Source organism: Mus caroli, chromosome X (assembly GCF_900094665.2).
Source record: "Mus caroli chromosome X, CAROLI_EIJ_v1.1, whole genome shotgun sequence".
NCBI lineage: Eukaryota > Metazoa > Chordata > Mammalia > Rodentia > Muridae > Mus > Mus caroli.
In genome coordinates this window covers 54611399-54632255 of record NC_034589.1, presented here as the reverse complement: position 1 = coordinate 54632255, position 20857 = coordinate 54611399, and the positions used below count along the sequence as shown (strand labels likewise).

Sequence of the window (20857 nt, the reverse complement as noted above, 5' to 3'; positions counted from 1 at the left end):
AAGGAAGGAAGGAAGGAAGGAAGGAAGGAAAAGGAGGGAGGAGGAAATGAGGAAGGGAAAGAGGGAAGAAAAGCCTTTCCCCCCTTTTTAATCTTGTAACATCCCTAGTTTACTCAGTCGGACATGCTTGATTAATTCCAAGCTTTCATTTGTTAATTTCTTTATTTCATTTATACCTTCTTGACCATTCCTGTTTGCTGTTCTCTTTCTTATATGTATGTAAGATTCCTTCAGTTGTCTTTTATACTACTGGGTTAGTGGTGATAAATTGATGAAGTTACTGGTCATCTAAGAAGGTCTTTTTTTTTTTTTTTTCTAACCACTCATCCCTTTCTCGAGCCACATCACTGATGTTTTATTTCAAATTAGTAGTGCGCAATTCATGAACCTGCTGAGTGTCTTCAAACTGAAAATTTGCCATATCCAGCCAGATTGTGTTTTAAATATGAAGGAAGAAGCTACAAAGGAGAAGACAGATGAGTGAGGTCTTAAGTAGAGCTAAAAGCAAATAACTCAGGGCAGAGAAGAGCAAAGGGGAGGAAGGAGAAAAGACACCAACTCAGAAAGAGATCTAGATTTAGTAACAGAAACTTAGAGAACTTTCTTGTTTCATGTTCCGAATTTATTTTGCATTCATGAAATAGAGTTGTAGTATTGGATTTTAGATCCTAGAATTTTATGTCCATAGTATGCATCTCAGTTATGCTATTTACTAGAGGAGAGAACTCTGAAATTCCTTTTTTCCTTGTATATATAACTTAAAAATATTGCCATGGTGATTAATTGAAATTATTTAATAATTGAGAATTGCCTAGACTACACTATAAATAGGTATCTGTTATGACATAAAACATCTCATATGAGTCTTTCTGTTTGTAAATTATGTTGTGTTTAGAAATGTTTTCATATAATATAATTTGATCTTATTCTTTTCCATCTCTCATTTCTTCCCAAATGTCTTATTCTCTCAAACAAAAGCAAAACATAAAATCAAAACACACAAACAAAAAGACATAGTATATTAAAACAAAGCAGAAAACATACAGATGAAAATGGAATCCATTTGTGTTGGCTATCTACATTCTTAATAATGTTAGAAGAAAGTATACTTTTCAAACTGCCTAGCAAACTTTATGGTATATAACATTCAGTCATTGTTTCTATAAATTTAATTCCTTTTATCCTCTGGATATTTGATAAATTCAGCTTAATCTATTAATTTTGATATACATGGCTTAAGGTGAAGGCACATGGGGCCAGTGTTGTTATGGGCTAATTAGGTATGGAGATGTCAAAACTGCAATGAAACAGCCCTGGCAGGCATAAGGTGATGTGTCCAAGAACTCCTAACCTGCACTGGCCTATTATACATCATACCGGAGCTCTACTTGCTTGCAGTGTTATGGGCAAGTTTCTGCTTTATTTTTTAAAGTAAAGGTTGAGTATCTTTCTAGTATAGGCACCCACAGTAGTAGAGAATTATTTTAACTCATAGACAGCATAGCATACACCCATGCTCTAAAGTATACCCTTACCCTGGGAGAAAATAAAATATTTCCAGGTGTCTAATATATGTTGATATGATCACTCAGAAAAAAAAAGTGAAATCTGAAATAGAAATCAGGGTTCTAGTTTTTCAGTAGCTGTTAGAAAGAATAGATATTTTTATCATGATGGAAAACAAATACAAAGAAATAGGAGTGCCATCTTGTGGAATGATCTGTTATTGCCATTTAGGAGCCAAAACCAAAATAAAACACTAGTAGCAGCTGAATGTTTTCTGTGCATCATCAAGACCCAAATCCGGAAGGAATTCTTGATAGGCACCTGTGGAATTAATGAATTAGAGGTAGGGTATTATTCAGGTGAAAATTTAGTTAAGGTAAATGTCATCTTAGTAATACATCTGAGTCATTGCTCATTGATGATTTGGAAAATGAAGAATAAAATATTTAAGATGTCAAAGACAGACTACCTCCTTCTTATTTGGAACTTATCATCTTTGCTTAGTATGCCAGCTTGGTGTTTTTAGTTCTTATAGCGATTAATTTACTAAAAAGTAATAAATCATTTAAAGATCATAAAGAATATAGGTAGTTCTAGAGCTCGTGAGAGTTGTTTATTTTCTATTAAATTGAGTAAATAAAATTTCTGATAATTTTAACTTAAAACAATATAAGATAATATAAAGCACCACACACATATCATATATATTTCATATCACTTAAGTTAAAAATATAACCCAGGAGCCAGACATGATCTCTACCTTTAACCCTACCATTTAGGTGATAGAAACAGAGAAGCATGAGTTCAAATGAATCTGGGTTCCCTGGCAACCTCAAGGCACACTGGAGCTAATGAGTCAGGCTTTATATCTAAAAGTAAATGGAGAATGTGTGGCTCAGTCATAGAGTGTTTAGCTAGCAAGTCCAAAGCCCCAAGTTCGATCCCTAGCACCACAAGAACAAGTCTGCTAATTTATGTAGCTGATGAGACAAATAAGAAAGGGTTCTCAAATTCAAGAATTTCAGTATTTATTTTTTTGTATTTCAATTTAAATATGGATACTCAACATGCATTCTGTTACACTCTATGCTGCTGTATTCTTGGAGAATGTCTCATGCAGTGGCATGAAGAGTTTGGTTTGATGGCTAAGAACAATTAGTCTGGTGCCAGCGCCTGTTTTGTTTGTTTGAGTGTGAATTTATTGTCAGCTGCAAGAGACAGAGAGCTCTAACTTCCTATGCCTCACATGCCTCCTCTGTAGTCTGGATTCATATTCCACTGATGTCATATGAAGTAATATGTATGGACAGCTTAGAGTAGCAGCTCCTCAAACATAGTCAACACCTTGTAAGCTTTGCATCTTCATTACCATTGTCATTACTACCTACCATCATAATTTCTGTCACTACAAAAGCAGGATTTGCCTGGGCCTTTGTAGTGTAAATTAAATCACAAGCTTTATTCTGCCTTTTCAACATTTTGACCTATTTACTGATTAAGTTTCTGCTCTTCTCAGTAGAATATGTAAGAACACCCTTACCTATTTCTTTCCACTAGATTATCTCATCTTGAAATTCAGGACCAGAGGCAGAAATTTCAGAAAAGGCATAGGAAACTGAAAGGAGAAAACATAGAAGTGAGACACATGTCTCTAGAATCTATGGGACTTGCATGTCAGCGGTGCGTAAGAGTAAGGCAAGATCTGGATCATCCCAATTTGCTACTGTGCATGCTTGTGAAGGTAAAGCTGAAGGAACGTGGAAGGAGCTATAGAAAGTCACCAAAATGTACTTGTTTGAATGGAGAATCATCTGGTGATGTGGGTATTTGGACTTTGCAAAGTGTTATGAATCCTCAACCTGTGATATCACCCCTCTGTGACATCTATTTTCCAATGAATTAGTCAGAATTTAATTATTGTGATATTCCCAAAGAGTCAGAGCAAAGAACCAAGACTATAAAAGTAACCTGCTATCAAATAAATGCAGTTAAAATTCACTTTGGTTGTAATGCCCAAGTCTCCTAACAGTCTGTTCTCCTCTGCTTTGTGAACTGGTCATCAGATGAGTCTCAAGATCCAGCTTCAGTGTTTCAAAGATCCTGGGCTATGGGACTCTTATGAAGTGTTTAATGTTTTAAAATATACCCTTGACTGGACTGTTGGAAATGTACCAATTTCAACCATAGTGAAGTCTACATTTGCTTTTCTGGCTTTTAGGAACCAAGTGAGAGCAAGGTTTCTCTACAAGGACTGCATGTGGTTGAGTGGGAAGAGCAGTCCTGTACACTGGGACAGATTTCAGCCACACTAAAGTGTGCAGCACAGGCTATATTGAGGGACTTAGAGAGTTCATGGCTCTTTGAGAAATGACTTGCATCCTATTGTGTGGGTCTTTCTTTTAATTTCCTGTGACAACTATTATTTACCTGTTCTATGTCTCAACACATCTGTATTTTTTTCTTTTAGAAATGACCTTTTTTTCCCCCCAAAATACAGACAAAGCTTTCACTTGAAATTAAAACAACAAAGCAGTTATTTCAGGTAGTGATGCAGAAATAATATTCTCTGCTACTGTTATTGGAGCCCCCTTAGATACTTTTATATTTACTTCTGTCAGAAAGCCTCAAACAATAATGTGTTTGTAGATTCAGTTGAGATCTAATAATTGGAGTGGTCACACAAACTTAACATAAGATCTATGTGGAGCTGGAGAAGTTTATGAATTTTAACGTGTTTCAAAGTAATGATCCATTAAATAGGTCACAGAGACTACATATAGCTTGGTTAAAATCATAGTTAATCAATATGTCTGAGGCATCAAGTTTCTGACTCAAAATGTAGTGATTGGAATCTGCTTTTGAATAGCAAACAAAACAAAACAACAACAACAACAAAAAACCCTCTGCGTTTACACCTCAGCTTATTTATAATTTAACTTAGTAAAACCTTCCTGATGTCATTTTGAAGAATTATTTTATTTTATTTTATTATTGCATGTGTACATGTGCATAACACATAGATGTGAGTAGTCAGTTACATGTGAGGGCATAGGAGTGCAGATGAAAGGATAACTAGAGTCTTTTCTTATTCTGAATTACATGGGATCTGGAGGTTTAACTCAGGGTGTTAGAAGGGAGTGATTAAAGCATCTTGGTAGCACTCAATGTAGTTTTTAAATAACAGTTAATACTGGCATGGTTGGTAAGTGCATGAACCTTCACTTGGGAAGTAGATATGGGAGGATTCCAAATATGACATCTGCCTAAGCTATAAAATAGAGATGAAAAGAAGAAAAGGGAAGGAAAGAAAATTAAGGTAAAGAAATAATGGGGAGGGCGGAAAGAGGTATGACAGACGGGAAAAGAGGGGACAGAGACCAAAAGAAGAAAAATGAAGGTGAGCCTAATGTTATGGCACTGATATGCAACATAAAGAACCAAGGTAAAGCGCTCCAAACTTCTGTTTGGTTAAAGCATTAGCTAGAGTTGGGGTTGGCACAAGAGCAGCCTTGCCAATGAAGTTCTTTTGCAACAGATCCTTTCTCTTCTTTTCTACCTGAAAGAAAGAAACTCCCATTAGGTAAATTGCTCCAGATATAAAAAATAAAAATAGACATGATCATATAAGCAATACTCTTGCCTACTGTAGTTATTCTTTTTGGTTATTACATCAATTCTTGCTTTTATTTAAAAAAAATGTATGAAACACACCAGGAATTTTCACAGGGGCCATGCTAATCTTCTCTGTATTGTTCCAATTTTAGTATATATCCTGGTGAAGCGAGCACTAATTCTTGCTTTTATAAAAGCCTTACACAATGATATTTATATACTCTTCCAGGTAGTATTTGAAATACTTCATTTTAAAAGACACATAACATGTCTATGCTGTCTGGAAGCATGCATGAAAAAGCTAACCAGTCAGCAGCATAAGCCAAAGCGTTCTCTGCTTTTCACATTAACAGTTAAATGTGTGCATTCCCACAGCCTCCACAGAATTGCAACCCAACCTTAATGTTCTAATATAAACCTCTCCAGAGTTATTGTCATTCCCTCCTTTGGGAAAGAAAAAAGATACTTTCTGGGAGCCGGAGAGATGGCTCAGCAATTAAAAACACTTGCTGCTCTTGCAGAGTACTCAAGTTCAATTCCCAGCATCCACCTGGTGGTTCACATCAATCTGTAGCTCCAGTTCCAGGGGATCTGACACCCTCTTCTGCCCTCCACCATCATTACAGCCCTATGATACTCACTCATACATGCAGGCAATCTCTCATCACATAAATAGATAGATAGATAGATAGATAGATAGATAGATAGATAGATAGATAGATAGTTTAAAAATAAGAGAGAGAAAATCTTCTCTTTTTCCTCCAAAATAGTTACTGTTTTCCTTCTTATTCTTACCATCCTGCAATCAGAAATGGAATAAAGTATTATCAATTGACTTCCCTTAGTTCTTGACCCAAATGTGCCTTTTATCTGGAAGGGCAACAGGACATTTTATGATAGCTTTCCTCTATTACCATTCATACACAAAAGCATTGTGTTTAGGACTTCCAAGTTTAACAAACAAAAGTCAAGGCTAGTTAGATTTGAACTTCAGAGAAACAATCACAAAATAATCTTTAGTAGCATTCATCCTAAACATTGTATAGGACAGAGAAATTTGAAGATCCATAGTTCATCTAAAATTCAAGTTTAATTGGGCATCTTCTATTTTATCTGGCAACCCTTAATGTGATTTGGAAATAATATCCAGATCACATAGACAAGAGACATCAATAAAAACCAATTTTAACTAGCATCTGCAGAGTGGGAATCCTGCCTACTGATCATTGCTTCTTTTGAGATAAATGAGCAGCAGGTGTCTGATTTGGTGAGTGGGGAATAGGCAGAGTATAACCAACTTACAGAACAATTTAGGTAAGAGAAAGGAAATGTGCTAATTGTGTTTATTTGCAGGAAGTGTGCTTTTGTTTACTGTATTTTATACTTATTTAATTCAGAGCCCAAAAGGTCATAAACAGAGTCCAAATGGTGACATAAAATCCCCTGTTCTAGTCTGGGTCCCAGCTCCTTCCAGAATTGTGGACACAGAGATGCCATGGCAAGAGGTCAGTTAGCTCCAAAGGGTTCAAATGTCAGCTGGCTTCACTGTTTATTTCTCTAGCCTTGCATTCAGGGAAAGAGACACCCCTAGATTCCTAATGTCCCAACTCTGTGGGCATGTGCCTGGTTCTTGCCAATGTCTTCACCCCAACATGTGCCAGGTCATTTGTTATAATTTCCATAAAGACTCTAGACTATTGGCCTAGACTCACACAAACATGATAATTTATAAAGTCACTGCTACATGTAATGTGCTTTTCTGAGAATTCAGAGTTGGAAAGGCTGCTTGCTGCTAAGAATTGAAAGTCTGACAAGGGATAGGCAAGGAAAGGATCTTTAGTAGACATGCCATGATAGGGCTCTTTCAAGAGACCCAGTGAGAACTGGAATTCTTATGGACCTTTTAGGGTGTTTTTGTTGTTGTTGTCTCATGTAGCCCAGGCTGGACTTAAACATGTTATATAGCTAAGGCTGGTTTTAAACTCCTGGTCCTCATTCTTTTGTCTCAAAAGTGTTGGACCACAGACCTGACTACTGTCACTCCCTTTTTGAGGATGTGAAAACCGATATTTCAGAATGGCTAAATTCCTCATCAGAGCTCCTGTGGTTAGTATGCAAAGCCTCGTCTGTTTTGACTGCAGCTCCTGCTTGTCATGATTGTACATCAAACTGGAAATACTCTGAAGCTTCTTTAGGACTTGTTTCTTTAAAGACTTCTCATCTGTAGCACCCAGAATTTTAGAGTGATGGTTTGGAGTTCTTCTCCCTGAAGATTGTTGAGAAGAAATTTTCAGGCCACTCAAATTATCATTAATCACACCAATTCTTACTGATCATAGTAGTGAAAGACTGAATACCATTTAGAGCCTTGATTCTCATAGCGTGATCCCTGGACTGACAGCATAAAATGAAGGATCTCAGGCCCCATCCCAGACTGCCTGAGAGAAATTTTGAATTTTAACAAGTTTGCAAATGGGCTTTTGTATATACATTAAGCTTTGAGATGCATCATTGAATGCTGACATGGGCTTATGTAGGACTTATGTCTTGGAAGAAAGAAATAGTAAGATTATTATTGTTTTGTTCATTTTAAGAAGGGAAAGAAGCCACTGCTGTAGGCTTATTGAGGCAATGGGAGGCTGTGAGGAGATTAGAATAGAAACAACCTCCCTAATTCACTTCGCCTTTTTTGTGCACAGTTGGAACATTAGCATTAACTGGAGTTACAGTATTCACACACCTGCTGGAGAAAATAGATACCTTAATTTGCTCCAGTGTAAGGAAACATCAGCCATTTCAGCTATGCCTTTGTAGACTTTATAAATTATGTGCAATTTCAAAAAGATATTTAAACACCCTAAATATGGGCTGTATTATCTGGCTCATAATAGCAGCGTGAGTAGCAACTGCAAAGGGAAACACGTTTGCACTGAAACTGTGTCATCAGGGAATGTGGACTTGCTCCTCCGAAGTTTCTCTGTGCTCTCTCTCCAAGGTTTCTTGGTCGGCAGATAAATGATTGTACTGAAGTTCTCATTGCCTGGGTGCTACGAGATGGTGTCTTAGTTACTTCTCATGATGTTGAAACCAAAGAACTGACAAGAATAAACTTTAGGAAGGGTTTATTTAGGCTTTCACTTTGAGGTGATACAGTCCATCATGGGAGGTAAGACTATTCCACAGGCCAAGAGAGTGTAGCTAGAACTCCACACCTCAAGTCTCAGCTAAAGAGGAATTCTAGAGGGTACAAATAGATAAATGAGATACATGATAGATAGATAGATAGATAGATAGATAGATAGATAGATAGATAGATAGATAGATACACACACATACATACATACATACATACATACATACATATTCCTATTGGAATTTCTACAGAGGTCTTAAAATGCTGAATTAGTTAATAACGGCATTTCATAAAAGAACACTATAAAAGAGACTGATAAACCCTTTCTGTGAAGATCTAGAGAATATATACTTTAGGCTTTGCAGTTTTAATTCTAGCTATCAAGTTTACTACTGTACTTAGAAAGCAACCACAGACTATATATATATATATATATATATATATATATATATATATACACACACACACACACACACACACACACACACACACACACACACACACACAATTGGAAATTGGATATGGCTGTGTTCTGATAAAACTGTACTTAGGGAAACTGAATTTTAAATTTCATCTAATTTGCATGTGCCATGAGATAGATATCTTTGAACCGTTGGCAGCCATTTAAAATTCAAAATTTGGCTTGCTATGTGAAGTGCTTCTCGTGCTAGCATGAAGACCTAAGTTAAACACCTCAGCACCCACAGAAGAGCCAAGTGCTGCAACACATGTCTCTAGCCCCCGTGCTGAGATGTGAAGGCAGATGCCTGCCAAGGCCTCACTAGACAGCTGCTCTCGCTGCCAATGGCGAGCTCCAGGTTCAGCGAGATTCTATTGAAAAAAAAAATACGGTGGAAGAGTAATTGAAGATTATTATGTTACCCTCTAGCCTCCATACATGTCCACGTGGTCACACACACACGCACACACACACACACACACACACACACACACACACACACACACACAAATGAACAAATAAATGAAAATAGTTCTTGTTGCTGCTCTAAAGCAGAAGTCAATAGTCAATGGACTGGGTTTGAGGGATACAATTTAACAACCCCTGTCAGAAGCAGATTCACTCTTGTTAACTGCTCTAGTGTTAGTAAAAATTTGCATGTGTAATTAGAAATTTGTTCATTGCCAAGTTTACTTCCAGGTAGAAAAACTGAACTGAACTTTACTCATCCAGAGTTTGTGAGAGTTATACATATTTTCATCAGGAAGATCTGCACAGAGTTCAGTGGCTCAGTCTTAGAACTAACATGTTGTCTAAGTAGCTACATTGTAATCTTGGGCCTGTTCCAAGGCTCTCCAACGGTGGAAAGGGCTTCTTAAAAGGTTTGTCATAAGCCAGACTCATAGCCATCAAAGGTAGAGCAAGGAGAAAGTTATCTGGTGTAGGACTACCAGTATTTCCCCTGTGCTTCAAGTGTTATGTTGCCCTCCCAATGCTGGAAGCATGGGTGCTTGTTAGACTCAGCCTACTAAGGAGTTCTGATACTCAAATGTTTCTGAGGATGGGGCCTTCTTTAAGAATTCCTCATTTGAAATCTCAGCCCCAAAGTTCCTCAACTTCACAGTGTCCAAACCAGATTTACTGAACTTAGGTAGACTTAGATATTAGTACTATTAATATGCCAGACGTTGCACTGGGTGCATTTTGGGGCATGATTTCATTTAATCTGCACAAAAGCCTGTCAGGTAAATATGACCATCATGTTCATTTTCTGCTGTAGAAAACTCAGGCCTAAGGATAGTCTGCACTTGCCGTGTTGGGTAGCTTGTTAAGTGATAGGGTTGGGCTTTAGGCCTAAATAGTTTGACCACTGATTTGGATATCTAAGCCAGAACACTCTGCAGCTTTCCCAAACACCAGAACCCAATCTCTTTACACTCTACATTTAATGAAGGGGTAGAATCAATGTGGAGAAGACCATAGATTTTTCTCTCCACTGCTGGCCAATTGTTTAAACATTTGTTCTACCATCCAACAAGCTCCCACGAAAAAGATGAATTTGAAAATCAACTGTCTCTTGGTCAGCATTTATTGTAACATCTTTTACTTGTATGGGCTAGGCTTAAAAATAGAGATGTTACTGGTGGAGAACTATGGGACCCTTCAACATATAATTGAATATCAGTTAAACAAAATGACCTTGGGGACTTGGTATCAAATCAAAGAACACGAGAAGACATATTGTTGGAGGTGCTGCCTAAAGTTCTACTATGAGATAATAGTGCCACATGCAGATTTCTACGGTTGTATTATCCAGAAAGATAGGTGGCTAGCTAAATACAGCTAATGAAATTTAAATTAAGTGCAATTAAATCCATTTGAAAATGCAGTTCTCCAGTCACATTACCCATGCTTCATTGCTCAATTACCACGTATTGTATAGTAAAGGGACAGAATATTCCTCGAATCCCAGAGAGTTATATCAGATAGAACTGGTCTGGAAAGAAAAGTATGGAGAGGACAAAAAGAGAGGTATTGACAGACCTTTGATACCACCTACCACTAGAAGTGATGGGATGGAAAGTGTGGTAATAAAAGAGGCAATAATGATGAAAGCTAGCAAGATTACTAGGATAATATATGGCCAGGAAACTCAAGGACAGAAGAACATCAAAGAATGATGTATGGATCTCTATGCCAGATGCTGCCAAGAGGACTTGAAGCTAAAGACTGATAAATGTACTCTGGATTTTGATAAACCATTTGATTCTGCCTTGGAGGCCACTGCTGATTTATGCCTGGTACAGTACTGGCTAGTGGTAGGCCCAAGGCTCAGCTACCATCCTCAAGTCCAGTATGAAGATGTGGTGCACAGACACATCTTTCAATTTGCTTTTTGAAAATGTGATTTTGCCAATGGTTTTAATATTGTGGATTGCAATGTATGGTATGTCTTGTAATTTGCCAGATGTCTCACACTATCCCATTTAAGGCCATTGGTCTTACCAATTTCCAGAGCTAAGAAAAGAGCAAATGGCTCAGAGCTCGGGAAGTGAAGTACTATTTAGTTCAACAGTAGTGATGGATTTTGGGATTGAGAAATGCTCAAGGTATGGTGGCAAACCAAAGACAAGGAGATAACTGTGGATTCAAAAGGTCAGCCTGGTCTGCAATAGTAAAATCTTGTCTCACAAAATAACATGTAAAATTCTTAAGTATTCATTAAGTTCTGAGTAGCAAGTGTGAGAAACCTGACAGTATTGTGGAAACCCTTAAATCTCAAGAGATGATGTCAGAAATATTGGACAGACCTTGTGGTTGTCTGAAAAATTTACCCAGCATTCCTGTTAGGCACTCTTAACCCTGTGCTTCTGCTAGATCATGTCAGAGAGGAACATAAGTCTGCATGTTCTGGAACAAGAGTCAGGGTTTGGGGAGGAGGAGAAAGCTGTTTTCCTGCAGTGTTTGATGAAGTCCCCAGGGAATGGAGGGTGGGAGGCCAGTTTACTGTATGTGATATGCTATAGGGCTGGGGATGAGACTGGAGAAATTGTAATGGATGCCAGATGTAGAGTGAAGATTGCCTACCTGATTCTCAGACTGATGTGGCCACTGGGTTTCCAGGTAGAGAATGCTTCCAGGTAAAGATGGTTGACATAAAAGCTGGTGTACCTCTGATAATGAAACTTGTTACTTAACATTCATTTCCAGAAGCTAGGAGAAACCTCCAGTTTTGGTTATGTTGGTCCTAACTTGACTGTTCTGGAGTTTGCTTTTTGGTAGATTTTGAGTACTTCTCTTTTGGTAGAGTGCTAAAGTATCTGTTTAACAATTTAAATATGTACTCTCATTAAACTCCAAACATACCAATGTTGTTCATAATCCAGTAAAGAACCCTGTATACTTGCACGTATAAGCAACTTAGTTATTTAAAAAATCATGATAGTAGGATGGGGTGTCTGGGGAAGAAGAAGGGTTCAAAAGGAAGTTGGTAGGGAATGAGAAGGAGAATGATGGTAAATATAATCAAAGCTATATGTGTATGTGTGTGTGTGTTAAATTATCAGAATCAAGTAAAACTATGTATACTTATATTCATTTATTTTGTGGTACCTGAAACACATGTGGAAGTCAGAGGTCAATTTGCAGGAGTTGGTTTCCTCTTTTAACTGTGAGGGTCTTGGGAATCTAACTCAGGTCACCAGGCTTAGTAGCAAGTTCCTTTACCCAGAGCCATCTCACAGGGCCCCTAAAAGTATATATATTTTAGAAGAAGTAGTACAGTAGGGGTAATATAGTCCCCAGAATTTGGCCTCAGAGTGAGACAAGCAGAGACTCTGCCAGACAGAGCTAAAAGTCACTCCTGCTGTCTGTCCCTGTGTCTGGTATTGGTGACTCTTGCAGCTGCTTCTCTCTACACTCTTTCTTTTCCTCCTATATTCGCATGTCATTCTTTCCTAGTTTGCTTGTCCAGAGAAATAGGTGATGAAAAAGGCGCCCAGAAGGTGCCTGCTGGAGCAGTGGCCTGCTTTGCTTACTATAAATAGCTCTCTCTGTCAATTGCCATAAATGGCATGTTATCGGGAAGGTGACCAGTTGGAAATAATGCCTAAGGAGTAGTTAGGACTCCGGTAGCTGCTTGGTGAAAACAGCTCTCTCATTGTAGAAGGTTAAGAATGTGGATATTTTGAAACAAAAGTAGTTTTATCAGATTCATAATGTCATTGGAAGCCCATGACGAGGGGAAATCCAATTCATCAGAAAGTTGTTGCTTGATTTATGAGCACAGCACACAGTAACTAGATCAATCTGCATTGAAACTGGATGGAGGCTATATGCAGAACAGAATTTAACTCTTTCAGCTTCTACTGATTTTAAAAGCACTGCAACCTGCCTCTTGCTACCACTTCAGTCCTAAAGAATATATAAGAAATAAAGGTTCCTGCCCATTTTTCAGGTCTGCCTAACATCCAAATGTATTTACATTAAAGTATATGCATACTTCTCTAAAGTGATTAATAAGAAAAATGGATTGGTATGAATTTATTCACATAAGCCCCATTTCAGTATTTTCCATTAGCAAATAGGCAAAAAATTGATTGTGGATCAATTATTTTATTAGCATAAGTGAAATAAGCATTATATGAGGGAATAATGCATATGCATATATTGATTCTGGCTGCATCCTTTGAACAAAGATGAATGTTTTTGTAATCAAAATAATTTTTTGCTGAAAAGTAACGAACAATTGTGGGCCATTCATGCTCTCTCACAACTTAAGATGCCTGAGGAAGGAGGACTTGGTCAAAGGTCAAAACCAGCCTGGACTACACAACAAATTCCAGGCCAGACTAGGCTTGAGTGTAGTCCTCTATTTCAGAAACATCACAGAGAAAGAAAAGAAATACAAATAAGGAAACAAAATAAAAGGGAAAAGAAGAGAAAAGCAGGCTATGGGACCAGATGTTTCAGGAGGAGTCACAGGAACAGAATATCAAGAAGAGAGAACAAACAAACAGCCTGGTACTTCCTAAATGGGAAGAGAAGCATGAGATACCTTTGTCATTTCTTGTTCTCATGGACTGGAAATGCTGAAGGAGAGCAGGCAAGAGAAAAGATAATAGAGGGGAGGAGGGGAAGGGAGGGGAGAAAGGGAAGGGAGAAGGGAATCTAGGAGAGGGGTGGGGAGGAGAAGAAAGAAGAGGGTAGAAGGGGTGATAGGAGAGGGAAGGAAAGGAGAGGAGGAGATGGGAGGAAAGGATGTGAGTGAGTGGATCCTGGGGACCAAGTTTATGTATCATTGGTCAAGTCAGGCCAAAGTGGTAAGATTATTTCCATCCTCCCCTGTTTAGGCTGTGCCTGGAATAGACTGTGTACAGAAAAGTTAGTGTTCACTAGGAGAGAATATAACATCACCAGAGCTGGACTGGAGCTATGTGTCTTGAGCCAGGAGCCATATGTGATATGGCAAAGCGAGCCAGGCATCTTTCTCTCTTGTGGGGCATGTTCCTCCTTGTACATGCAGTGAGGGATACTAAGCCCTGGAACTGTGCCAGAAGGAAATTCGGTGATGTTTGTGGTGTTTATGGATTGTTCTTGCTTATGCTTGTTTCTTCACTTCCGAAAGGACTTGGAATAACTCTTCATTCCTACTGAGAACGAGTGTGAACACACAATGCAGGCATATACAGAATGTGAGACCTGCCAGTTCAACACAGTTGCTAATAATCTCTGGAGTACAACTGACCTGAGCTCTTGACTCTCATTTTCTTTGTTTCTTTGTCCAGTTTTGGACAAGTCAATTCACTTTGCTTCAATCATTTCAGAGAGGGGTGTGATAAGAAACCTTGTGTCATAGGGATGCTAAGGGAACTGAATTAGACAACCATGGTATATGGCTGGTATATGGTAGCCACTCAGTAAATGGTCCTCGTACCTTACTCCCTTTTGGTTCTCAGTCTATCCCTGCCCCATTTCCTTGCTCATTTCTTACTGTAGTCCTCAGTACACTGTGTCCTCATTAGTCTAAATGCTTTCATGTCTGCAGTCCTGTGTTGGACCATTTTTTCCTGTGCTCTTTTGGTCATGTCTAGTAGTCATTTCCAAGTCTCTTACCTCAGACACATTTCTAGGCACAGTAGGCCCAATTCACAGAAAATAAGTCTCCAAATGACATGGTGTTGATAGTAGAAAAAGAGAAAATACTGATTTGTAGATTTTCTCAGAAGTGTATTGAGGTAAGCTAGGTATTGTAGTTCATACCATACTGCCAGCACTCAGTATGCAGTAGGACTGTTATGAGTTTGAAGCCAGCCTTCACTGTACAGTGAGTTCTAGGTCAGATTTGACTATGGAGTAAGAATTTGTCTTTTTAAAAAAATGGAGAAGGGAAGAGAGCAAAACCAAGAAAGTGAGAGAGAGCAAGAGAGAATAAATTTGCTGAGGTATCACACTGTATATAAATTCACCCACCATGAATGTATGCTCAATGCCTATGAAATTCAGAGCATCACAAGCATCTTGCAAAAATACTTAGCTGCAAACACTGTACATAAAGTTCAAGTGATGAGGGAGGGCAGTGAACAGGATAAAGTGGGCAGAGTTAGAAAAGCAGTAACTACCATGCAATATGGCCCAAGAGTCAGTGGTTCCATACATGTTCCTCCAACAGCATGTGATTAGATGCCTTGCAGTCAGTGTTACAACAGGCATGCAGATAGCACTGAACTCATTTCTTTCCACCTCTTCTCTTCTGTGCTTCTGTAGCAGCAATTTGCATAGAGCTCTGCTGTGTCTCTAGGGTATACTGCATCACGCAGGGAACAAACTTACTGCATTTTAGAGTCCATGAAAAAAAGCCTTCAGGGGACAAAATTCATCCTGGAAGAAGGTAAAAGACATGGATGAGACAAGAGAAGGAGGCCGTTCCAAATGGACTGTGGAGTAGACAAAGGGAGCACTAACCCAGAGCTAGAAACAGTCATGCTTGGTCATTTGAGGTGGAGTCACAGAGGGAAGAAGATGAGTGGGGGGGGTGGGGCAAGACTGACTTCAACAGTGCAGCAAGAAGGAGGAATTTGCAAGCCAGACTGAGCAATGCAATGATCTAACTACCCCAGGCAGCCTGGCTTGCAGGAAGGCTTCTCTTGCCAAAAGGTTGAAACAAGGGGATTGCAATTAACTAAGAGAAAGTGGTTCTCTTTCAAAGCTTTCCCCATTCTAGCTAGAAGCATATGGCCCTGGCAAGAGTCCCTGCTTTTTCCCCCCTTTCCTGGAGCATCCTGTGTCCCTTCTTTGCTGCAAATTATTCAGGAAGAAACAAAAACCGGCAGCCAGGCTGCCTGAAAGAATAATCATTAGCCGATGCTGCCATCTCCAGGAACCTGCCTGCTAATAACCAGCATACTATAGCAGGCCAGCTTCAAACGGTAATGCTCTCCCTGCCCCCTACACAGCTGCTGCACTGACTGAATTGGCTTATCCAGCTTGAAATTTGACTGCACAGCTGGAGGAAAGGAGAAGCTGCCCAGGGCTTCAAGAATCTGTGACTTTCAGCTGCCTTCTCTTTTCTCTGGTCTGCCAGGAATGTGTAGCACAAGTTCTATAAAGGAGGAGAAGTGTTTGTTTGCTGGTGCAACCATAATGAACTACTCAATGTCTTTAACAGTTCTAGAGGCTAAAAGTGGAAGATCAGAGTGCCAATAGGCGTGGATGCCTCTGAGATTTCCAGGGTGGACAGAGGCCGGCTCATTGTATGGCTTTGACACATTCCCAGTCTTTGCACATGCTGATCTCTTCATAGAACTCCAATCAAATTAGCTTAAGGCCCAACCTAATAACCCCATTTTAACCCAGTCATCTGAAAAAGGCCTATCTTCAAACACAATGGCATTCTAAGATATTGGAACTTAGGATGTCAAAGTATGAATAGGCACAGGGCAATTAAATACAAAGTACCATAGTGTTAACTGAATGTTTCTTTCAGGCTCCGAATCTTTGTTTCCTCATTAGTACCATATGTATGTAGATATGCTGTGCCTGGTATGTACCCAAACTTGTAACTGCCGAGAAAAAAAAACAAACAAACAAACAAACAACTATGTTTTTATTTAGCATAAAGAAACTGTGCCAAAGTTAAAATAAGGTGAGCATGCACCAGCATGTAGCTAGTGCATTTATCCTTTTAATTTTATAAAACTTGTTATTTTAAAAAACTTGCAAATAAATAAAAACATCACAAACCAAAGTAAACCAGACCCAAAGACTATAGAACACAGTGAACTTTACTACAGTTTGAACAGGCATTAGGAACAAGGCTGCGTAGCTTCATGTGAAATTTTACACTTCCATATTGATTCCATGTAGGCCCTCCATATTAATTTTATGCACTTATTAACCACCCAAAAAAATCCATGACAGATTAAAACTAGAAAGAAAAGTAGCTTTATATCCTTTTTCATAATTCCTGCCCATTACCTGCATTTTGTCCTTCTTCGTCCCCATATATATAGTATTTTTCTCCTTTCCTTATACCTTACAGTATGTATGTGTGTGTATATATATATATATATATATATATATATATATATATATATATTTGTTCATATATGCATGATGCATATATATAATATGTAAACATATATGCACATACATATATGGATACATATACATACACATATACATAATTGAGTAGATTCCACAAAAATCATCTAGCAAAAGCTTCATTTTAATCAATTAGGAAACTATTGATAGTGTATTTCCAAATGTCAGCTATAGGCAAGTTATGCAAGCAAACCACAGACCCTTCGAAAAACTGCAGTCTGAGGTCAGTTAACTTGGTGAAGTTATATCGAGAGGCATTCCTATATACTCTGGAAATGGTAATTCCAGAGAATAGAAAAGGAAGGATGCAGAAACTGAGGAGAAGGGGAAGGAAGGAGATGCTAGCCAGAAAATGGAAAGAAATTTAGTAAGGCTTAGAGGAGGGGCAAAGGAGTCAAGTTAATCAAGTTGACAGTGGTACTGATGACTGACTGCACTGTGTGCCTATTATGTGCTGAGAACATGCCAGAGAGCCAAACAAATTCCTGTTTCATACAGCCTACTTTTTAATGGGTATTACATACATAATAATTATATATAACTCATCCATTTTACTAGATCCTTTTCTCCAATTTTAAGCAGAATATCAACATTTATGTATATTAAGCATACTCCCTGATTAGAAGAAACACAAGTAAATGAGCTTTTATCCAATAATCATTTGTAGGCCTGCATGTTCTATTGCTAACATTGTAAATATTAATAAAGTTGTTGAATAGGAAATCACTTAATGGTTTGCTCAAGAGCCTTTGTGTTTTGTGAGTTGCAGGTGCTAAGAACAGTAATTCATTCGTGTGCAGGCAGCAAGCCCTCCTCCTCTTCCTCTCTTCCTCCACAAGTTTGAGTTACTATGTATTATCTTCATAGAGAGGAGGGAGACAACCAGACAGTTTAGAAAAGCAGGTTATTCTGAAACGAGAGTACCATTTGATGGCTAGGAGGATCTGATAGTCTTAATCTGTAAGACTGCTACTAAAATTTTGGATGTATTTTATGTTTTTTTAATTATGTGTTTGTGCATATGTACCTATGGAGGCCAGAGGTGTCAAATGCTCCTAGAGCTGTATTCCTGGTAGTTGTGAGCCACCTGGTGTGGGAACTAGGAACTAAACTCTTCTACAAAGAGCATGGAATGCTCTTATCCACTGAGTCACCTTTGCAGCCCTGCTTGCTGTTATTTAATGGACTAAACTATTCTTGTTAACTGGATAGTGCTGTCAGCCAGGTTATACCCAAACCTGTTTCCATATACATCACTGACATTGGCTCTCACCTTAACCTGAGCATTTCATGAAAGAAAAATTTATATTCACAGTCGTTAGTCTTGAATTCCAAAGGTGCCCATATTTGGCCACAGAAATAGAAAGCTTAGTAGGATTATAGAATTCGTATATTCAACTCAAACGTTCCAGGAGCTTTAGTTTGGCATTGTCTATTTTTGACTGAAGTCAGCTCTTGAAACTCATGCATACAAATAGGCACTGTCTTGATAAGCAGGTATGCTCTGATGGCTGCACTCTACAAATCCAAAGTATCAAAATAGAAAAGCACTTCCAGAACTGTGCCACCATTTCCACAACATAAGAAATCCTCACACATTCGCTATAGCTATATTCTTATCTGATAATTGAAATTAAGTCACTGAGGGTGCCTCCCTTCTCCAACAAGCGGCTGGCTGTTCCAGCTTTTACTGTTGTTACAAATACAGGAAAGAAATAATTTAAAGGAGGTAGAATTTGGACTCCTGAGTTCAGTCCATGGCTGACTGGCTTCAATACTCTCATCCAGAAGTGAGGCAGAAGAACCTCAAGGCAGAGGGGACATGGTGGAACAGCACTGTTCATCACATGCTAATCAGTAGGCAGAAAGAGAGAAGCAGGGAGGGGGACAAAAAAACAAATTTCCCCAGGGTATCTCTCCTGTTACCTACTTCCTCTAAGTAGCCCTCAGCTGTTACCTTTCGCTTCCCAATAGCGTCATCATATTATTGATTCATTAGTAGACTAAGTCAAGCATCAGTTCAGAGGCCCCTTTATCCAGTCACATCTAGAAATGCCCTCAGGTATCCATGCAGAGGTTTGCTTTTCCTAATCTCCTGGGCATCAGTCAATCAGATCAAGTTACCAATTGAGATAAGCTAGCATAGGGGCTAAGTCACAGTAAGAGGAAAAAGAAAAGAAATCCGTCCGTCTAGCATTTAGCTTTTGAAAATGACAAAAATTCAAGACATGCTGACAGAAAAATTGAATACCTGTTTTAATGTTCTTAGTGCCTACATCTCGACTTGAGATCCAATATCCTCTCGGTAAATAGACAATATATGAATAGCAGGGTTACTATGTAAACACAAAAGTGCATAGGAAATATGGAAAAAATGAAGAAACCTGTAATATGGTCAGTTACCTAAATACATATTTCACATTTTAAGATTCTTTTCATGTTTTAGCTATAAAACAATCATCAATAAAAATGAGTTATGGAAGGTGCTGATTCAAACATAGATACCTCTGACTTTTCTTGACAGTGACAAATGGCCTCAGAGGATAAATGTCTAGAAAATAAATTGTTCACAAAACATATACTTCAGATTAAATCCTTGGTCTATTCTTTGGTCAAAACAATGCAAAGTATTTGTGTAGTTCAAGGAAGCGTGAGGTAGAAAGGCTCAGGGACATAGAGAGCCCTTGTGCGGTTGCTGTGAGGTTACTGGTACTGAGGTCTTGTTCAGTCTGTCTTGAGATGTGCCATTTGCAAACTGCAAGAGGTCCTGAGCATCTCTTCCTGACCATGCATGCTTATGTATACATTGTGAATTTATATACTAATATCTTACATTTGAATTATTGATGTTGTCAGGATGCAGAAGCATATGAATTTAAATTAAGTAACAGACATAAATATGCAGGATCTTGTTATATGCTCTTTTCATGTCTAATTGTCTTGTGGCTCATGTCAGAGTGAAGACATCATTTTTTTCTAATATGGACCATCATAGGTGATCAGTAGTATGCATTGCATTATTAGATCGTTTCCATTCTAGGTTTAGCCACTAGCTGAGTAAACTGAAACCATGTCGATACTCTGATCCCTTTTGTCACTTGTCAAATAAATAGACAAATACACAAATAAATAATGGCATCTACATCAGGAGTGTTAACAACAGTTTCCATGATGTTGGTAATACTAATGATGGTAACCTTTCTGTGCTGAGTCATCTCCCTGAGCCCCCGACAGTGATCTATTTGTGTACTTATTACCATCCTCCTCATTTTGCTGTACCCACTTTTGCTAGAGAGAATCTCATCCATCCCTGTCCCCTGCCACTGAGTTTGCAATTACCATCTCTTCTCATCACTATAGAACCTGTCATTCTAGTCTACTTTCCTCTTCCTTATTTTAGACCTAATACTTCTTTTTGTGTGTGTGTGTGTGTGCTCTGAGTCATCTCTAAGATTCATTTTTTCTTTTGATGTAAATGAACTATTTTTTATTAGATATTTTCTTTATTTACATTTCAAATGTTATCCCCTGTCCTAGTTTCCCTT

At 38.4% G+C, this 20857-nt stretch overlaps 1 protein-coding gene and 1 pseudogene across 4 annotated transcripts in view; one reads left to right on the top strand and one right to left on the bottom strand.

Annotated features, from left to right (window-relative positions):
• Positions 1–20857, top strand: part of Fgf13 (fibroblast growth factor 13) — a 518718-nt gene that overhangs the window by 383906 nt on the left and 113955 nt on the right. The window lies entirely within an intron of this gene.
• Positions 5196–5294, bottom strand: LOC115030133 (annotated as a pseudogene).